Source organism: Phodopus roborovskii, unplaced genomic scaffold (assembly GCF_943737965.1).
Source record: "Phodopus roborovskii unplaced genomic scaffold, PHOROB, whole genome shotgun sequence".
Classification (NCBI taxonomy): Eukaryota; Metazoa; Chordata; class Mammalia; order Rodentia; family Cricetidae; genus Phodopus; species Phodopus roborovskii.
In genome coordinates this window covers 33,155,233-33,175,946 of record NW_026126540.1, presented here as the reverse complement: position 1 = coordinate 33,175,946, position 20,714 = coordinate 33,155,233, and the positions used below count along the sequence as shown (strand labels likewise).

General features: G+C 46.7%; 1 protein-coding gene across 1 annotated transcript in view; it reads right to left on the bottom strand.

Annotated features, from left to right (window-relative positions):
• Ngf (nerve growth factor) overlaps window positions 1–20,462 on the bottom strand; it is a 50,949-nt gene extending 30,487 nt beyond the window's left edge. Inside the window, exon 1 of the mRNA XM_051199206.1 lies at window positions 20,385–20,462. The gene's annotated coding sequence lies outside the window, so the exon portion shown is untranslated. The remainder of the gene's footprint in view (window positions 1–20,384) is intronic.
• Between the last annotated feature and the right edge of the window lie 252 nt (window positions 20,463–20,714).

The window sequence follows — 20,714 nt, the reverse complement described above, 5'->3', positions numbered from 1 at the left end:
GCTAAAAAACACAGTTGTCAGAGCATTTGAAGATGGAGGCACAGCTCTTGAAATTTTCTGATGGGGCTTTCACGGAGCCACCATCTGTTCGTAGGGCAGTTCTGAGTGTTGTGCATCTGATTTCAATAAGCTAGAAGAATAGTTCCATCCTCCAGCGCATTAGCAGGAGGCACATCTGCTCTGCCTCATGCCGCAGAAGCCAAGAGAGAACTGGTCTGGTGGAGCCTGTGGTCCAACTTGACAACAGAAGACAGTAGTTGCTGTTGGATCCTCTCCAATCCCCATGGAGGTCACGTTTTTGACCCTGAGCCTTTGGGATCATGGAAGCCAGGCTGGTATTGTTCTTTATCATTAGTCGTGTTGTCTTGATCAGGAAAAAAAAAGAAAACCTCTGAAGTCTGGACCCAGAATTCTCAAGTCTGGAATTCCTCCCACACATGGAAAACAAGACTCAGTCAAGGAAACAATGCCACTGTGTTTGTCACCCACGCATTTTGCCGTTTAGGGATCTGATCACAGAGAATAATTTGTTCTTTATCAGCGTGATCCTCACCTGGAATTGATAAAGAGTCATTGCTGAGCCACAGCCCAGGGATGCCAGCCAGGTGACTATGTGGCAATAAAGAAAACACTCTGGCTCTCTGTGTAATTGGAGATGCATCCCTGGCCCTGGCAGGAATCCCCCATTTGCTGTAATGTTTGGATAATTATCAGCAATAAGATGTTTTATTGAACAATATTTGGACAAGGAAGACAGAAAACTAAACAAGCTAATTATTTCGATGTCAATAAGGGAAGTACCCCTTCATCTTCAGACAATGAACATTTCAGCCATCCCTAGGCAACTAGAAAGTTGGTAACAAGAGTGTCACCTTTCTTTCCCCAAGGGCTGAGCTCCTCAAGATACTAGTGTGAACTCAAGTTCTTCTTCTCTGGCCAGCAGGGCCTTCTAAGGTCAGGACCACACATAATCATTGTGTGGATTAGCAGGCTGGTTCAGTCCATGCCAGGGGCACAGTTTGGAGATCAGACCTTTTCTTGTCCCTTTTACTTGATGCCTTGACAGTCTGCACAACAATGATCTGTGATGGGATTCTACTTTGTCTCTCCATTTGTGATGGGACAGGACTTTCCTTCTAGCCTATTTGCTGACTTCTTCTCATGCCTGGACAGGGAAACTCCAATGAGTAAACTTTGCTAAAGAGTCAGGGATGCCTGTGGATGTCAGGACAGGGTCAGGGCAGCATGCTTCAAGGCACTGTGGTAGACTACCAGCACAGCCCAGCAGAGAGGAGCCTGGGCAGGTAGGGTGCTCTTCCTATCCATTGGCCCGGCTGCCTGGCTCACTACCTACCCTGTGCAATCTCTTTTCCTATAGACTCCCGGCTCTGTAGTCATACTCTCTTCCTTGTTGTCTCCTTCAAGAACACAGAATCCCCAAACAGCAACCACCATTACATCTAATCCCCAAGCCACCCCAGCAGATCACCACTACCCCTTCTCACCCAACAGCTCTTGTGTTGGAGAGATTTCCCACTTCCTACCTTGAAGCCTGAAGGCTCATGCTTCACGATCGGAAGAGACGGCCTTAAAGATCAGGGGTCAGAAGCTGAAATGCTGCCTGACTATTCCATGAATTTGCTTGAGTGGAAGCCTACTGGAGATGCACAGGGAAAGCACAAAGTACTAACATATGCACACGTGTGTACATATACTTGTATGCATAGGTGCATGCACACACACACACACACACACACACACACCTACCTCATAGGTACCACATCTCTTTGAAACAAAGGCACTGTCACTGCAAAACTTACACCTCTGGGGTGGCTGCCCATTCTTACTTCCTGATAGCCTTCAGGAAGAACTCAAAACTGGCTTTGTCTTTTGGGTCCTCTATAGCACTATGACAGTAGTGAGTGTCCACAGGTGGTAGACTCTGTTGTTTTAAAACTTTGTCATCACATGTTCTCTAACCTGTAGCACCCACTCACGCACGACTACTTGTGATGAGGGATGAAGTGGCAAACAACAGCTGTGCCATCTCCTGTCCTGTTTCCTCGGCTGGCTGGGCTCCCAGCCCTGACTCTTGTGCCTCAGAAACCCATGTTGTATCGAGGAAGAACAATGTCAGCCTGGAAGCTGTAGCCAGGCCCAAATTCCTCAGGGGTCACAGATCGGCCTGGCTAAGTATCTCACACAGCACTGGGCAGGCGTGGGTGGTTGATAAATATCATTAGGTGGCAAGGGGGTGACGAAGACCACAAGAACAGGCCCTTTCTTAGCAGCTTGGTCCGAACTTGTTAGGATGTCCTGGATTCTAGTAGAAGCCAGATGCCCCAGGGTCTGAAATAAACAGCCCCAAAGCCAAAGGGACTTGTTGACAAGAACACGCACTTGTGTGATTTCGGCAGGAGGGAGATCAGGCCTTTGGCTTAAAGGACAATGTTCGTGATGCCTATAGGTGGGAAGCAGGTGGTGAGGAAGAAGCTTCTGGAGTACTAGTAAAGCACCTTTCCAACCCTGGAGAAGGAGGGGGGGGAGCTTGAATCTGTGACACCTGCAGCTTTCTGTGGTGTAAGAATATCCACTGTGGCCAATTTCAAGTTATCATGTGACCTCGCAAAGCCTGGAGATGGTAGAGAAGTGAGCAGGCGTCTCGTGTGAGCCTCCTGACAGCACTGATTCACGAGAAAGCATTTCCGGGGTGAGAAAGAGGATTTCCCTTCATCATTGGAGCAGCTGTCTTCCGCCTCCTTCTGCCCACCTTTCAGATACTGATGAATCATGTCCTCTTTCAGGAAATCTGCTGCCATCAGAAAGGACACTTTGGGTTTCTTTGTGGCATTAATGATCGCAGATTGCCTTGTAGACTGTTATCTAAACCCCATCAGAAGGTCAGGAACTGCATCCCTTTCTCTAACAATGTCATGTGTGTTCAGATGAGCTCTCCACACAGAGTAGTTGGTGAAAAGAATGAGAGGAAGAAGTATGCTGAGACCTGGGGTGGCTCTGCTATTCACACTGGCCTTAGGCCAGGCATTATTTTCCCACTAGCTTTGGCTGTTTTCCTTTGAGAAAGATAAGGAGGACCCACCTCCATGAAGAGCACCAGGCAGGTATTAAACACTGTTAAAACTGCACTTCTTCTGCACTGTAAATAAGCAGAGATACTATGGGGCAATTTGACTCCTTGTTAGTGACCGTTGGACTTGTCCTAGCTGCCATATTGCTGTAAAAGCACTACCAGTCTGACTGTTACCGGTGATAATCTAGAACATGCCATAGTCATCTTGAAACAACTATGCACAGATGGCTCCTGTTGACGAAGCCCCAGCCAGGGCTGTTAGCAACAGTTTGTATCAGGCTTTTTGTTACGGCTAGCCTTCACTGAAGATGTCTCTGTAGCCTAACAGAGAGACTGGTGTGGGGTGCTAAAAAGCAGGGTATGATAGGTCCAGTAAATGGCTGTGATCGGTCCAAACATCCATCCATCATTAGGTTATAGAAGCAGGTTCTTCAGGCTCACTTGGTGAGTAGCAGGGTGAATGCTCTCCTGAACTTCTGGCATGGCAGCATTAGGCATAATTAAGCTTCTCTCAAGTGTCTTCTCTTGTCTACCTTTAGAAACATGTGTGAACTGTTTCTACCAGGTACCATAAGAAGCAGCAGGAACAGCACAGAGGGGTAGCGATGGCAGCAGAATGGCCACGATTGTTCAGTAGTGCAGGTCACCCTGTCAAAGCTGCAAGGAAGATGACAGCTTGACAGCAAAATCTGTCCTTCAGTGGTTAGGGAGGGGCAGCACTCCATTGACTTCCCCAGCTCTCAACATCTTAACTCCTGAGCAATATGGTGGGCACCTTGGTGTAACCCCCAGGCATTCTGGCTCCTAAGTGGCCCCAGCAGGTATCCCAGACCATCCCAGCCACAGCTGATTATGGAAGTCAAGCAAGCAGCTTCCTGCAGGTGCACTCCAGTCTTCAGGGCTAACAGTTTGAGACCAGTGGCTTAGTTCTTTAATACTGGCTGCTTTCTGATACCCCAGGCTATAGGGAACTGCAACACTAGGGGACGCCACTTACTGCTTCTGCCTGCAGGTAGTTGTTGTCAGCTACTAGGAATGGAAGGAAAACAAAGTTGCCAGACAGCAGCCCTGAAAGAACAGCTCTGTGCACACCCATGATTCCTTTATGGCTAGAGCCAAAGAACTTTCAGTTAGATGATGGGTGACATTTTTTCCCTATGAGCAAAATTACTGCAATTCTTCAGTGTTTGCAGTTGTCTCTAAGACAGATAGATGGTAGATCAATGAATGGATAGATAGGTAGGTAGGTAGGTAGGTAGGTAGATAGATAGACAGACAGACAGACAGACAGATAGACAGATGAGGGCTAGATGGTCCAGGAAGCATGTGTTGGGGACAACAGCATCTAATGAAATGTTTTTTCCCACTGTTTTTCATTCTTCATCGAAGAATCTACCTGATGCCCAACCCTGTGGTATTAGTTTGTGATTCTTTCTCTCAAATTTTAATATCTTCTTTGGAATTAAAGTAAAAATAAGAAGTGCGGTTGGATGATAAATCCTTTAGCCCTTTGTAGGCAGTTGCAATTCATTAATACCCATTTGATGTTTAAAACCCAGAACAGTGTGTGCACACAGTAAGGACACAACAATTCCTGGTGAATTATTGGGGTTAAGGCAGATAATTCCCCTGCAGTACAAAGTATTTATAATCGCCAATTTTGATAGAACCAAAAAGTCCCTCCATTTTAACGCCTGCTTAGGGACATGGGCAGAAACACCCTCACATTTGTTTTGGTAGTTTTCATCTGAAATGAGAAACCCCATGATTTATTTCTATGCTCAAGGGAGGTGGATGACCAGAATTCTTTCTCTGTGTTCTGGTTCAGCCCTCCCTGGCAAGGCCAGTAGAAAAACATAAGCCTTGGCTCCTTGTCCTGTGCTGGTTGCTGAATCAAACTTCCTTCAGAGGGCATAGATTCCATGCTTTTGAGCCCACAGAGGAATGAGGAGTGAGGGTTAGGAGATCAACCTCCAAAGAAAGGGAAAAGGCTGCAGGGCATGCCATTGCTGTTCCATGAGACATAGCCGCCCGGAGGCAGGTGGTCTCTATATCTCTGAGGATTTCGGTGGCTAAAAATGCCCTAGGAAAGGATGAGACCCTTGGAGTAGAGGCTGTATAATCTTTACCTGTGTGCTGGGTCTGGGCAAAGAGGTGGCTGAAGGCCTGGGTGTAATAACAGCAGCAAGAACAAGACAGAAGCTCTTTGTTGAGGCTATTGTGCTGTGCTAACAATTTTCTAGGCACTGTTGTCCTTATTCATCACAGCAATATTATGATTCCCATCTTACAGATGGTGTAACTGAGGCTTACCAGACAAAGAAACATCAAGTCATGTGCTGAAACGTGGACACAAACCTACAATCCTTGTTTGGAAATTTCTTCCCATCCCCATTCATTTCCTTTACCTTAAAAATATCTCTAGCTCCAAAGATTTTTCAGGACTGATGTCTGCCTTTCACCTTCCAAGATTTTATGAATATAATGAGGAAGGCAGCCATTTGTTGAACCGCTTTAATTCGCCAAGTACTAGACTGAGTACTTGACATTATGTGACCCCTCTCCTTTAATGATTTTATATAAGAAATATTGTGATTAATGCACTTCCACAGCTCAGGAAATAAGATTCAAGGAGTTTACATAATTCATTTGATGGTACACAGGAAAAAAAGAGACTAATATCGACCTGCTGGCTGCTCTGTCAGGGAATGCCCTGGTGAGTATATAATGGCTGCTTACAGCATATGCACATCTCTCCGAGCCTTTACCAGCCACATTCCTAGTATGAATGAAGGCTCAGAGGTTGTACATTGATGGATAAGTTTGAAAGCATCAAACCTGTGTGCACCAAGAAGGAGACAGCCCGATGACAAGCTGACAGACAGGCTCTTGTGAATGAGAAACCACAGTGATGTATCAGGCTCTGGGGAAGCAGAGATGGATAGTTGTCCTGTGGGGATGGGGCCTGTACCTTCTGAGCCTGAGGGTGACAGACAACCTAACTGTCCAACCCCACAAGGCACACAGTGCCCAGGCAACTATGAGACCATGTCTGAGGGAAAAATCTATATTTCTATGGACTGAGTCAGGACTAAATTAGACATGAGTCTTCCAACACATCTGAATTTCATCACCATTATATCACTCTTTAGACCTTGTAAATTTTCATAAGAATGTTTTTTGATAGGTTGGAGTAAGCTGTCTCCATCTGAGGTATGTTACTTTAAATCTACATTAACAGACCAATAAAACGAGGTGTTGGCCAACTAATCCCACACAGTCACCTCCTCCTCGGAAGTATCCTGGCAACAAAATCAACCAGTTATGAGTACATGCCCCAAGGTGGCTCTGCAAGCAAGACCCTGACCACACAATTTCTTGGATAAAATTTTTGGATAGCTGGTGCTGTGTGTCCATGGTTAGCGCCCTTCTTCAGTGGGGACTCTACTAATTGCCAACCCCAGAGTTTGCCTCCCCTAGGATTTGGGCCCTTGGACATGTAAGCTTGATCAACTCTTTTTCCAATTTCATCTTCCACAAGTGTCATCACTATGAGTTAGTTCAGAGAGCTGACCTGGATGGAGGGGAAGACACTCTACCCATCATTGGCATGGTCCATCACTACCCCATGTGGTGTTACTGTCCTGGCTGTTACACTCCAAGCACAAGTGTTGAATAGTGGATCCAAGCATTTGGAAATGTTATTCATACAATAAGTCCATATGCTACCAATTCTGTAGAGGTCAGGGTGACTTATACAGTGCAGATCTCTGTCTGGATGCCCTCTCCTCCTCTGCATTCCTAGTGTCTCAGCTGCAATCCATCCCCTTCATCTGACTCCTTGCAGACAGGTACCAGAAATGCCTCCATCCTTTCTGTGATCCTGGAACAGTGGATCAGAGGCTCTTCTCTAGAGACACCTGCTCTTTGCTGGGGCCTTTCCTTCCCTCTCTCCTAACCACCCAGAGCTGAGATTGCCCCTGCTGCTTCTGATTAGCCCCTCCACCCATTTCCTGAGTTCTCTCTCCAATGGTGTCATGCACCTTCAGCCTCCAGCTTAGCTTTTCAGCCTTTTAAAGGTTCAAGTCCACAGCTGTCTCTAATTTATAAGAGAGCTGCCCTCAGACATGGCATCTGAGGGGGATATTGTTGTCAAGTACTGTTCCATTTTAGGACATTGCATCTAGAGGGAAAGATGACCCAAGAACTTGCAGTGTAGTCCATGGCCACATCCTCAGACAGCTGGAGATCGCTGTCACTAATTGCTTCATTTTCTGACCTTCTATATCAAGCCACAACTGTGCCATGCTTACCAATTATTTGTTAAACTCATCTGGCAAATACTGTGTGATGAACTCTTTGATGAATACAGCCAATCCATGCTCATTCTCTACTCTTTTGGAAGGAGCAGTAGAAGAAGGAAATAATTTCTAAGAGTACTGTGAAATAAAACAGATGGCAGAAGGGAGTGGCTGGATTTGGTGGGGATGGAGACAGATTTCAGATTAGAGCGATTAGTGGTTAGTGAATGACATCTAGGCAGACCTAAATGATAAGCAAAGCTTACCATATACAGATGGGTGGGTATGAGTGACCCCATGGGCAGGAACATAACCTGTCAGGATCCTGAGATGCTGCACACAGTGTATGAAGTCACAGCATGATCATTGTAGTGATGGTGTGACAGGTAAAGTCAGGAGTGACAGGAGATACTGGGGACATCTAAATGACTCAGTCAGGCTCACTTAGACACCAATTCTTCCCACCAGCATTACTGGCATTTGGAACCAGACCCTTCTTTATTTGGGTGGACTGCCCTGTGCACTGGTGATATGACTATTTAGCCCTGTCTCTGGTCTCTAGCCAATGGATGTGGTAGAATTCCTATTTTGTGGATATCAAGACTGTTTGCAAGTATTGTAAAATGTCCCTATGGGAAGAAAATGACTTCTAGTGAAGGATTCCTGCCATAAGGTCATGGCAAAGACATGGCTTTGAAACCAGGTCATATAGCCCCAGGTGGCTGCAAACTATGTAGCCACAGATGACCTTGAATTCCTGACCCTCCTGCCTCGACTTCCCAAGTTTGGGGATTGCAGGTGTGCACCAAGCATGTGGATTTTAGTCTATGCATATGGAAAGTGATTGGAGACTGAAAAAGACCACAGCAGGATTTCCACCTACAAGGGGTTGTGCTAGATGCTTCTACGTAAAAATGAGAGCAACAGAGGGGGGATACTAGGGGTGAGCAACAGTGGTGGCTCAGACAAAATTGGCAGCTGCAGTGACAAGAAGTGGCTAGACCATGAGGGTGATCCAGTGAGACTTATGTGCTAACTGGTTAGGAACAGTGAGGAGTAAAATAGAATTAAGAACAATTTCTAGATTATTCTGTGGGAATAAAATAAGACTAGGGGAGTGGCTTGGGGGGGTCAAGTATTCTAAATATGAGATGTCCATTAGCTAGCCAAATGACCATGCTTGTAAAACAGAAGAGTCTAGGGCCCAGGGGAGAAGTCCAGAGCAGAAACAGACATCCAGGATCTTAGGCCGTGTTTAATGATATGCAGGATGACATCATCCTGGAAGAGAATGGTCTGGAAAATAAAGAGGACCCTGAAGCAAGCTCCAGGGACTCAGGAAGAGCCAGAGAAGGCAGAAAAGGAGGAGACCCATGAAGGATAAGGGACAATAGTGACTGTCTCCAGGTCATCCTTGCACCATGGTCTCATCTGCTGAGATGTCCTCAGCCAGGCCACCAGGTACTTAGGGAATTCCTCACACTCATCTTTGTTTTGTTGCAGTCACAGATGACTGACAGTAGTAGCCTCTCTTGACCCTTATCTGAAGGAGTCATGTGTGCTAGTAGCCTACTCTATGTGTGGGGACAGTGACAATCAGGCAGCTACAGCAATGTATCCATCATCATCTCTCAAGCCCCACCCCTGGATCTAGAACCTGGTTCCTTCTTATGGCCTTTCCCTCAGGGTCCTTGAACTTTGGCTCCCAGGGCCTGCTTAATGCCTAGCTCACTACCAAGGCTCCACCCAGCCACTACCAGAACACCCCACTACTTCTCAGGCTCCTGGAGGTGCTGTTTCTACTGTTGAGAAGAACAGTTGCTCATCTGGGGATAGTGACACCCAACGATGAGCAGAGTCGACGACGTCTGCTGGAGTCCCACTTGCCCCATCCAGGCCTTCTCTTCTGGCCTCTGCATCTATAGCTTAGTTTCATATATCCATTGTGAGGCCCAGGGACTGCTGGTAAATATTATCTTCATTCCTTCGATTAGGAAGCAGGCTTAGAGAAGCCCTGTGATTTGCCCAACTTAGATGGTATGTGAAAAGAACAGAAGGTTTTTATAAAAAAAAAAAAAAAAAGAGTAAGCACTAACTTCCAATCTCTTAAATGTTGATACCAAACTCATATTATACCATAAATTTTCTTTCATATGCAAAGTCTTTCCCAACTCATAAAGAAAATGCTACAGGCAGGTTTGCTGACTTTTCTCCAGCATCCATGATGCAGGTCAACATTCTACCATCATATGTAAATCTACAATTGAAAATCATCATCAGAGTTGGAATGGCCAGAAAGTAAGCATTCTGCATACCATGGTGACTTACAATGACTTTTTCCCTTTAACAAAGACACTTTATAAAGAACATTTTCACACACATTTGCTTCGTTATAGGATCCATGCTTCCTGACACATCTTGCTCTTTTTTTGGAAAAATTCAAAACTCAAGGACACATACAAAAAGAAAATAACCCACCCCTAACATATTTTTCTTTCATTTTCAAGATCCAGGAATGCTGACGCATGGGCATGACATCCAGAGTTGGGCTTTGGCGTCCGGCCTCTTCAGAGGGGAAACAGAAAGATTGCTAAGGGTTCGCGCTTCCACTGTGGACAGCTCAGAAACAACACCCTTGAATCCAGATCAAAAAGAAAAGGTAATTTGTTTCATTCTCGGTGGCATGTCATTTCTGGAACAGATAATTCCATTTGTCATTGCAAGTTTTAGACAAGGCAGAAATCCACTTTTTCTTCCCTCCTTGTGGCACAGAAGAAGTCAGATGTCATTTACTTTATCCTAAACCCTGGTGCTGGAGCAAGGAGCTGAAATTCATCTTTCTGGCCTGGCCCACTCCCATCCCCAGGTGCTTGGCTTGCTATTATCCACCTGCTGAGGGTGAATCTGGGTCCTACGGGACAAGTGTCTCTCTTTTTCTATGATTCTCATTTAAAATGTGTCTTTGATAGTGCCATTAGTTTTTCAGGGACTGATGTGTGAGTGGTAAGAAAAGAGTTGGGTACCCTGTTGGAAATCAAAATTACCCTAAGGACCAGGTCTGCTTCCTTCTGCCTGGCTGCCCTATTGTCCTGCAGCCTCAAACTGCTTGGAAAGAGTCAGTGTCTGGTCTGGACAGGAATGCAGCCTTTGAGATGTCACAAATAATCCTCCTTGAATCTTGGAGCTGAAAACAGTGCCTAGAGGAAGAGCATTTTACTAGAAGAGCAGGAATGAGCCCCAGGGGAACAAAGAGCTGGAGCTAAAGGAGGAGAGCAAGGCTTCTACAAACAAAAAGCCAGGCAGCCTGTCACCACCCAACTGCCCTCAGGGCCACATCTGCCAGGCTCTCAAGGAAATTGGGACAGCCACCTTCCTGGCTCAAGAGTCCAATCACAGTAGGGGTCGCTCTCTCCTGTGCTTTCCCCTGGGAACCTGAACAGCTAAGGTCAAGAACCAACTGTTGGTTGGGCTGAGGGCAAGGTTGGGTTTTTCTTACCCGAAGATGTCACCTCCAGTGTCCACATTGACCTTCCATCTGCTTCTATTTGGAGTGAAACATAAACCTTCCAAGTAGGTCATGACAAAAATCTTCAGCCCTCTGTCCTGATTAGGGATTTCTTTAGATATGTGACAACTAGCAACATTGCAATGGTGTTTCAGCCCTGTTATCATTTAAATATATGTATTGAGGCAAAAACATCCATCCAAAGTTACTTCACCTACACTAGAACCAAAGTGACAGGACTAGGAAAGTCCACAGCATCCCTCTGTCCATTACCAGTGACAGAGACAGGTGCCTGGTGTCTCTCGTATGATCACTGTCATGGTCACATTTAGGGGAACAGAGTCCAAGTCAGATGGCTGTGCACATGTGAGATGGAGTAGCTGGGGGGAGGTGAGATTATCCTCCGTGCTTCTTTGCTAGGTTTGTAGAGAAAATGCAAAGCTCAGGGATAAAAACAGCTCTGATGAAGATGAGTGGTCACAAAGCAGAAGACAAAGCAAAGGATAGAGGAGGATGAATAGGAGGAGACAGGAGGAGAAGGCGGAAAGGAAGAGGAGACAAAGGAAATAATGAATGGAAAAGAAGAGGTAAATGCTGAGCTACAGAAGCCTCCGCCTTGCAAAGGACAAACACAGCACCAGGTATTTGGTTTACTTTTGTCCTAATCTATGCAGCATCTCTGTGATGGGCCAATTATTCTACCTTATAGGATCACCAACAGTTAAAAAGCAAAGTTACCCAAGACCACACAATGAATGCAAATTAACCCCAAAACTGTGTGTTTCAGAGCCCTGCCCTTTCCTACAATTCTAACACTGTCTTCTATACCTGCAGTTTTCAATGGTTTTCTTTTTTCCAAACTATAGTCATAGTTTAAATAGAAAACACTTCCCATTATTAGCCAGTCTGAAGACTTCCACATGTACAGGAACATAGAACTGAAATAGCAATGATGCTATTTCCAATGTGTATCAGTTTTTAAATCTTTTACCCAAATCTACCTATCCATCCTTCCCCCTGCCTTCCTCTCTCTTTTCCTTTCCTTCCTTCTCCTCTTGCTCTCATCTCTCCTTACCTCCCTTCACATTAAGAATGGTACTTCTAAATTTATCTCCCTGTCTGCCAACGAACGGGTCTCACCCTGTATTTTGAAAAACACTCTCCTTCCACTAGTTGATCTGGACTGTTTCTCAGCCTTCTGTTGGCCTGGGTGGATATGGGCAGGGTCCCACCGAAGCACATTGCTAATTGTGTACTCTGACCATCCCTCTGCCAAGGGGACATCGTTAATCAAATATCTCAGAAATTAGAAATATCTGACAAAGCCACTGCTTGGAAAGGCGTCAGCCCAGAAAACCATCCAGAGGACACAATTGCTGATCACAGGCTCCAGTGGGTGATATTTTAGGCAGTTGATGTGTGCTTTTCTGCAAAAGAGACTGTTTCCTCTGCTTTCAGAAACTAAAGAATTCATCTGCTCCATCAGGCCACGTGCGGTCACCACTTAACAATAAAAGCTAAAGACAAGAAAATGCCAGGGTTGAGGAACTCTATTCTTCCACAGCAAGAATAGAATAGTCTCTTTCCATTCCCAGCATCTGAAATCGGGCTGTTTTTAGGGGTGTGCTCCTCCCACCCTGGCTCAGGATTTGGGGATGATTCTGTCTGATGCTGAGGGTCAGTGTCTGGGTTGGCTGAATCAGATTAAGTCATGGAAAGTGAACTCCAGGTCAGGTGTGGCTGAATGCTAGTCAAGCCGGATGAGCTGGGGTCTGGTGACTTCACTCTAAGAAATGTGCGCAGTAATTGAGAAAACATGTTCCTGTGATGTCCTCACGCAAAAATCCAGATTCGTGAATCTTTTTTCTTTTTTTTTTTTTTTATTCCTAAGAATTCCTTGAATATTTTCTGTGCATGTCTGTACAGAGTCCTGGGCAGAACTTTATATATATATATATATATATATTGCCATGGCTTTTAAGAGGTGGGGTTCTGATGGAGGGCATTGGGCAAGCAGTCACAGGCCTGGCGAGAAGCAGGGAAGAAGAGAGACAATACTTCTTGTGCTTTCAGGGGCAGAGGAGGCAGGACAGCCTGGGTCCTGGGAGAACAGCTGGCTGGATGCTGGATGCTGAGAGGGACCCTTCTGAGTCAAGCCAGTCCTGTCTTCACACCACTCTCAGGTTCTAACAGTTGTCCCAACACAAAGCATTAGCAGCAAAGTGCTGATGTCAAAGCTTTGTTGCTGATAGCTGGTGCCTGGGCTCTGTGGCTAGTACTCTGATTGCTTCTCACAGATGAGGGAGCTGAGGCTCACTGAGGTTATGCGATGTGGTCATAGAACTCAGAGAAGTTGGAACAATACAAACCCCATTCTGGTGGGTTTTGATCCTGGACTTCCATAAAACCCCACAGGCCCTCCAGAGCCTTCCGGTAGTCCCTGGCGCTTCACATCTGTTCCCTTTTGGAGTTGGGATCCCACAATTTGTACTTTATCAGAAGATAAAAGAGCCTTCTCACAGATTTTGTTTGAGCCACCAGGACTTATTTTACCCTCTAGGACTGGACACTGAACCTAAGGCCTACCTCTGACCTCTAACCCCTCTTTACGTGTCATTTTGAGTTAAGGTCTCACTGAGTTGCTCAGGCTGTGCTTGAGTTCACTCTGTAGCCCAGCCAGGCCTTGGGCCTTTAGTTCTAGTATCTTAGCCTCCCAAATAGCTGAAACCACAGGCGTATGTCACCAGGCCCAGTGTGGTGGCTTGAATGAGGATGTCCCCCATAGGCACAGATGTTTGTTTACTTGGTCTCCAGTTGGTGGTGCTGTTTGGGTCAGTTTAGAAGATACGGTCTTTCTGGAAGAACTATGTCACTGGCAATGGGCTTTGAGGTTTAAGAGCCACAAGCCAATCCCAGATCACTCTCTCTGCTTCCTGCTTGCTGTTGGAGATGTGTGCTCTCTGCTGCTGCTGTTATGCCTGCTGCCACTATCATGATGGATGAACTCCTATTCCCCTAGAAGCATAAGCCAAATAAACTCTTCTGTAAGTTGTCTTGCAGACAGAAAGGTAATGAATACAGCAGGTTTACAGGGGACATTTTGACAAAGAGAAAATGATACATTCAAACTCAAAATTTTGATTATCCAAACACTTGTAAATTTTGGCTCCACTGGATGTGCACTCCTGCAAAATAGTAGGTGCCCTGTCCCCTCACAGTGGGGCGTGTTGCTTTTAACTTTCTGTGGTTCCTAGCGAGCCTCAGGAGAGAGTTTTCTCTTGATCCTTATTACGGAATTATGTGTTTGTCACACATCCTCCACAGTACCCTGCTGTGAGGAGCATATTAACAAAAAGACCAGCTGAGAGAATAAAATCAAATGGTGACTGTGGAGGCTGCAGCTGCCTATCCTGGCCTACATCTGGGAGCGCAGCACGTGCTCAGCTGCCATACCCTTTTTCCCCTTGACAAAATACTTAGGATCTTAAACATGCAGAGGAGTTGTTATACAGTGAGGGGAAACAAAGCACCTCTAAAACTGCCAGAAAACATGGAGATTCTCAAGAAAAGCATTATTTCAAGAGAACGGTCTAACATTTTCTGACAGCAAAGTCTGAGAAGTTTGGCTCCAAAAGAAAATTCCAAACGAATGCCCACCGGCCTCATTTTGCCCAGATATGATGAGGAAGACAGAATTCAGAAGATAAAATGCTTGGTTGAAATTCCATCAAAGTGAGAATGTTAATTACGCAAGTTCCCTTCGAATCCAAAGACACAAATGAGTAAATTCCTAGAGAAGACTTCAAGGCCATCAAAAGATCTCTTGCCCCCAACACAGCAGAGTGTAATAGCCACAGAGACACATGAAGCTCAGAGGAGGTACTGCCCATCCTACCCGAATGACGGCACCGCAAAGGGAGGTCTGTCTCCCAAGAGTCCAAACCCTCTTTACCCTCCATGTGGAGAAAGAGCTTAGGGAGGGGGGCTCCTACTGCGCCAGGCTCTTTGGTGTTCCAGCTACACCATCCCAGCAGGGTACAGCAGCCAGACCACAGCAATGTGGACTTTGTCCACAGGGGAGGAAACTGGTCCTTTGGGCCTCTGCTCTCCACAGAGTGCTGCCTCCTTCTCTGATTAATCAGCTGAGTATCTTTCAGGCAATAAAAAACCAGTATGCTGTCTTTCTTTTTTAAGTGGATGTGTGTGTGTGTGTGTAATTATTTATATTTTTTGTTAAACTCATGATCATAGTACAGAAGAAACCTGTCCCTCTTGGCATCTCCCACTCTCCGTGGAGGATTCAACACATGGTTATTCACAATGATGAGGCAGTACCTCCATCTGCTGACCTCTGAATGAGGTCTCCTCTGATCCAAACATGGGGTATTATTTCACCAGACTGAGCAGAGAAGAGTTGCAGGTCACGTCATGAATAACGATGCTTAAACTATGGAGCTGGCTGTGAGCCACAGGACTAATGTGACACTCTCTCCTTCTCTAACATGGGCAAGCTGAGTTCTTGCCTCCACCAGGAGGGACGATTGTCTCTGAGCTTTCTTAGGAACAGCATGTAGAGCACCAACCCTCACTACTGGAGGAACAGCCAAAAGAAACAGGAAAAATCAGCCTTGGCCATGCATTAATGTTCTCTCCCATTCCAATGACTTAGAGGTGAGCAGAGAGTATGTGCTTCTATAATATCCTCCAAGATAGCAAATACCTTGTGGTTACCGGGAAACTATTCCAGTAGCAGTGGGTTGTAACTGCTCAGCATGGGATAGCTTCTGGGCCAAACTTGGGCTGTGCATTCCAGTCAACTCCATAGCCAGATTCAGCCACTCATCGGGATTCTACCTGCAAAAGGCACCCAGGCTGTGCCAAAGCTTCTCAGGCTGCTAGCTTTTCACGGAAGTCCTGACTGTCTGAGTCTGACTCACACCCCTACCAATAAAAAGACTTGCTGCACGTGCAAAAGGTTTGCCAAACTCTTGGGCAATTCAGAAAGTATTGTAGGTGGCCCTACCTGGCAGATTTTGTCATCAGCTTAGCCTCATTTGTCATCCTTTAAATTCTCCATACCCCACTACCCACCTCTCTCTCTCTCTCTGTCTCTCTCTGTCTCTCTCTCTCTCTCTCTCTCTCTCTCTCTCTCTGTGTGTGTGTGTGTGTGTGTGTACATGTGTAATATCAGGTGTTTTCCTCTTCCCTGTTTACCTTATGTTTTGAAGCAGGGTGTCTCACTGAACCTAGAGGTCACCTATTTGGCTAGACTAAACCCACGAGCAAGTTCCAAGGATTCACTTGTTTTTGCCTTCCTGGTGCTAGAATTCCAGGGTCATGTCACCATACCTGGCTTTTGAGATGGACTGGAGTATGGGACTTTGGTTCTCATGCTGGCACAGTAAGCACCTTATCAACTGGACCACTAATCTCCCAGTCCTCCTCCTCTTTTGTTCTCATTAAGAATTGGCCCTGAAATCTAAGCTCCTCCACTTTAGTTTTCTCTTCTAGTTCTACTGAGTTTGGGGTAAGTAGAAAATGTGTGTTCCAATACATTCTCCAAAAATATTCTTTTTATCCATTTGAACTATAAATAAACAAGAGGTTCAATTTTTTTCCCCAAGTGAAATCTTGGGACAGAGGTGAGGAGAACGTGAGCTGTTCTATTTGAGAATGCTACAAGCGCCTGAAGCAGCATCCCTCCCATGCAGCATCATTGCATCTCATTTATCCTCACAGTTTGGCTCAGTGTATTCATTCGCTATCAACATGTTCTTGTGTTATATTAAGTGCTGTCAGTGTCAGGAGTAAGGGGGACAAGCCTTCCTGCTTTATGGAAGACACCTCCTACTGTGGAAGCATAGTCCCTCTGACAAAGAAGGGAAAGATTTCCTTCAGTGCTGGGATCTCCCTGAGCAGGCAGTCTGTCTGTGCTTTCAACAGCATATGGGTGAGGAGGAAGGTGTCCTGTCTTGATACCCAGTATCTTTCCCCCATTCTTCCTGTTGTTCTTCTCCATTTGCAGTGAAATCCCAGTCACTGTAGGCAGAGGGTGGCACCTGGAAGGATCATAACACTGAGGTCCCTCAGGAGAAAGAGACTGACTAGGGCTTCTAAAGTCCCACTTCTCTGACTGCATCATAGATGCCTCAACAGAAAGGCCTGGAAGCATGACCTTTATCCCCTTCCCAAGGGAAGTCTTAACTGGAAGCACCCTTTGCACATGGAGGCATACTTAGCTGCCATCATGACTTCTGACGTTTAGTAGGTAAGGCAGGGACTCTGGACTTCCTGCATGTGTAGAGTGGTCACACTTAACCAAGAATTGCCCAGATGTGTCAAACCAAGAATTGCCCAGATGTGTCAATGGCTCCATTGACAAATGACATCATGCGATACACTAGTCAGATTTCACGAGGTTAATGACTTGCTCACAGTCACAGTCTGCTGCCTTTCCATCTTACAACTGAAAACCTCCATTGGAAGATTACTCAAGGTTAATCAAGAGACCATATAACCTTTACATTTGATTCTCCCTATATCACAGTCAGAGGTCAACACTCTACAGAAATTCCTCAAAAAACATTCTATTGTCCACAGAACAGCAAAGAAAACATGATAGCCCCAAGCACCTGTCCTCTGTGGTTGAGTCTCATTTCTCCAGTTCTGTCTAAACTGTGTGACTGAAGGTCTATTCCCTTTAACTCAGACAGGAATATCTCCACCCCGTTGGAAGTGATCCCAAAACCTCACTGTCTCTATTTTGTATAGTGGTCTCAGAGTCATCTTAGTCTGTCTATTTGGGATCAGAAATCATAACTATATCCCCACTGTCAAGAGGCAAACATCCCAGGAAACGGTTAGCAAGGGTCATTCTTTCCTCCTTATTTATCTGGCTGACATCACTATGACACAACACTAATTCCCTCATAGTTAATCTTAGACTTGGTGTGTAAGATCAAAAGTGACAGTCAAAGAAAGAAGAGACACTTTCTGGAAACACAGGTCCTTGTCTTCTTGGATAACTGGAGACTTTGTGCATACTCTCAGCAAACCTTCTACTTCCTGACTGTGGACAGCCTGCTCCAGATCCGGAGGTGCCTGGAAGTTCTTATTAGGAGGAGGCAAATGGCCAGGTCTTTGGCTGGGTCTGTTAGTGCTGTGTGGTGTGTGGGCACAGCTCGGTTACATTCCTAGCAAAGAAGGGCAGTAGCTGTATTCTCTGTGGTTTCCACCACAGCTAAGAAACCCTGTGCTCCACAAGTGAGCAGCTGTCATGTTCAGCTCTTGTTTAGAAGTGTATGATTTTCTCATCAGCTGAATCTCAGTAACGATGAGAAATTTCCCTGGGGCTCCAGCCCTGCCCTGCCCTGCCCTGCCCTAGTCTCCATGCTGATGTTGGCAGCTGGGGCCCCTTTCTGGTCCGGGCACAGAGTTCTCCCTGGAGGAGAATGGAGAGTGGAGCCTCATCCTCTCCTCTCACTGACCTCAGGAAATGGGGGCTGTGAGGTGGGTGAGAGGAGAAAGTGAAAGCCCATTCTTTGCTAAAAGTTAAAAAAATTGACAACCAACAACATCAGCATGACTGTCCTAAACAAATAACTTTGAGATGAGCTGGGCTTTTTTGGGTGGCTGTCCAGAGGTGACATGGATTTTAACTGGCTATCAAACCCTCCACATCGCTCCTATAGCTCTGGGCCCATGCCCCAGAGACCCTGACTTCCTATATGTGGTACCCTTAACATTTTCTCTTGGAGGCTTCTCTCTGCTTTTTTCCCACCTGCCCAAAATATTGGGGAAAATGATGAGGGAAGGAACAGAAGAATGTGGCATTAGCTCCATCCTCCTTCAGCTACCCAGTTCAAGGGACATTGAAGTCTACTGTATGTCAGTACCAGCCATGCTGGTCTCAACCCCAAGACCATGTGCCTCTCCAGCTGCTTGTCCCCTGTCAACCTTTAGGAATATTGTCTATGATGAATTAGTATTCAGATGGCCAGGCTGACACATGCCTTACTCAACAGATGAAACCCATCAGGCTTAATGTGGCCTGTGACTCTGAGGAGAGGGAAAGTTTCACTTTGTAAGGAACCATAGCACTAGTCAAGAAGAGTGGCAGGGGCCAAAACTGTACGACCTTGTCAACCAATATAACACAGTTTCAGGAGTTCGAGACCCTGGGGAGAAGTTATGGGGGGGGGAGTTTCCATGGCCCTCCACACCAGTTAAGCTTGCACAGTTCAGCTGGCTATGCCTATGGGGAAAGTGGATTGGCACAGGCAGAGAGTATACTGGAAGGATGGATACAGGGCAATACATCAAGTACCTTTTCTCCAGGGCTCCCACTGGCCTCCCATGACAGATGGGACAGAGGCACCCAGGAGAGCAGTATTTTGGTTTGCAGCTGGGAATGTGCACTGAGTTTCCCTTAATACCCACAGCACCCAAAAGACTTTGCAGTAATACACTTTAATGCACGAAACACCCATAAATTATCTTTCAAACTGCTACAATTTCCAGCCTGGAATAACTTGGAAAAACCAGCCTAGCAAGCAGGCATTTCTTGAATCTCTGAAGTAAACCTGACGAAAAAGGTCAAGCCAAAAACACCTTCCTTAAGAATCTCAGAAAGTTTTATGAAAGCAAGAGCGTTGTAATCAAACGGAGCTAACTAAGCCACATGTTTAGGTTGGCTTCAAGTTGCAACACCCTGACCCCGAGTCCTCTCTCTCCCTCCCCTGCAGCTTCTCTGCCTGAACCCCAGAGCGCCCGCTGCCCTTCCCAATGCTGGGGTATCAGTCTCTGCCACACCTGGCAGCAGACAGCTGAATTTACTAGGTGATCCAAGCAGTGGGGATGAGCCTTGAGATGCCCAGCAGGCCCCACCACCGGCCCTAGTGCTCGGGACCTCGGCACTTGGAACCCAAGCTCCCTGAATCAACCCCTGGCACCCACAATCTATACTCTGAGTCCTGCGACAAGCACCGAGTCTAGCGTCCCCTGGGTGGCTGTTCCTCTTTCCTAGGGGCAGCGTGGCGCTCTCGGGACTCTGTGCACTCCCCAGGCAGCGCGCTATGCACTCACCCTCCACCGCGCCTGCTTCTGCTCCGCCACCCCAGCGCGCTCTGCGAGCGCGCATCCCTCTCTCTAGCTCTCTCTAGGCTCTCTTGAGCGCTGTCCCCTTCCAGCCTGCAAGGCAGTGCTGGGTTCTGCAGGCGCCAGTGTTGACTTTGGGACTTCTAAACATCCTGGGACAGGGAATCTTACAACCAGAGAGACCCTCACTCCCTTCGTCTCCCTTGCTTGCCCATGAGCTCGCATCCCTACATCTACTCCGAACACTTCTTTCAGGTCAGGGCTGCATTTCAACCCACAAAGATCTCGCCAGACAGGGATCCATGCACACTATTCCAAGGAGTCCAGCAACCCGGCCCGCCGCACCGCGCTGCACCCCTGTCGGGGTTCGGCTCAGCGCTGCCTGACTCACCGATGCGCTCCCCTCCGGCTCTCGGCGCTCTCTGCTGTGCTCCAGCACAGAGCTGCTGTAACAGGCTTCGTGAATGTATTTAGCCCCTCCTCCCTGGCTCGAGTCACACCCTCTCCAAATCCTGCCCCCCACCCACCCACCGCACCCCTCCCTCCCTCTTTGCCCCACCCCCACTCCCAGCCCCACACCTGCTGTGACTGGACCCAAGGTACCATACTGCAGGGGTCCTGGGGACAAGGGATGGATAGCTCAAGGAGAGCTGGTGGGACCTAACCAGGAAAACCCAGAGAAGGATTCAAACCTTCTGAGGACAAATGAAAATGCATCGGG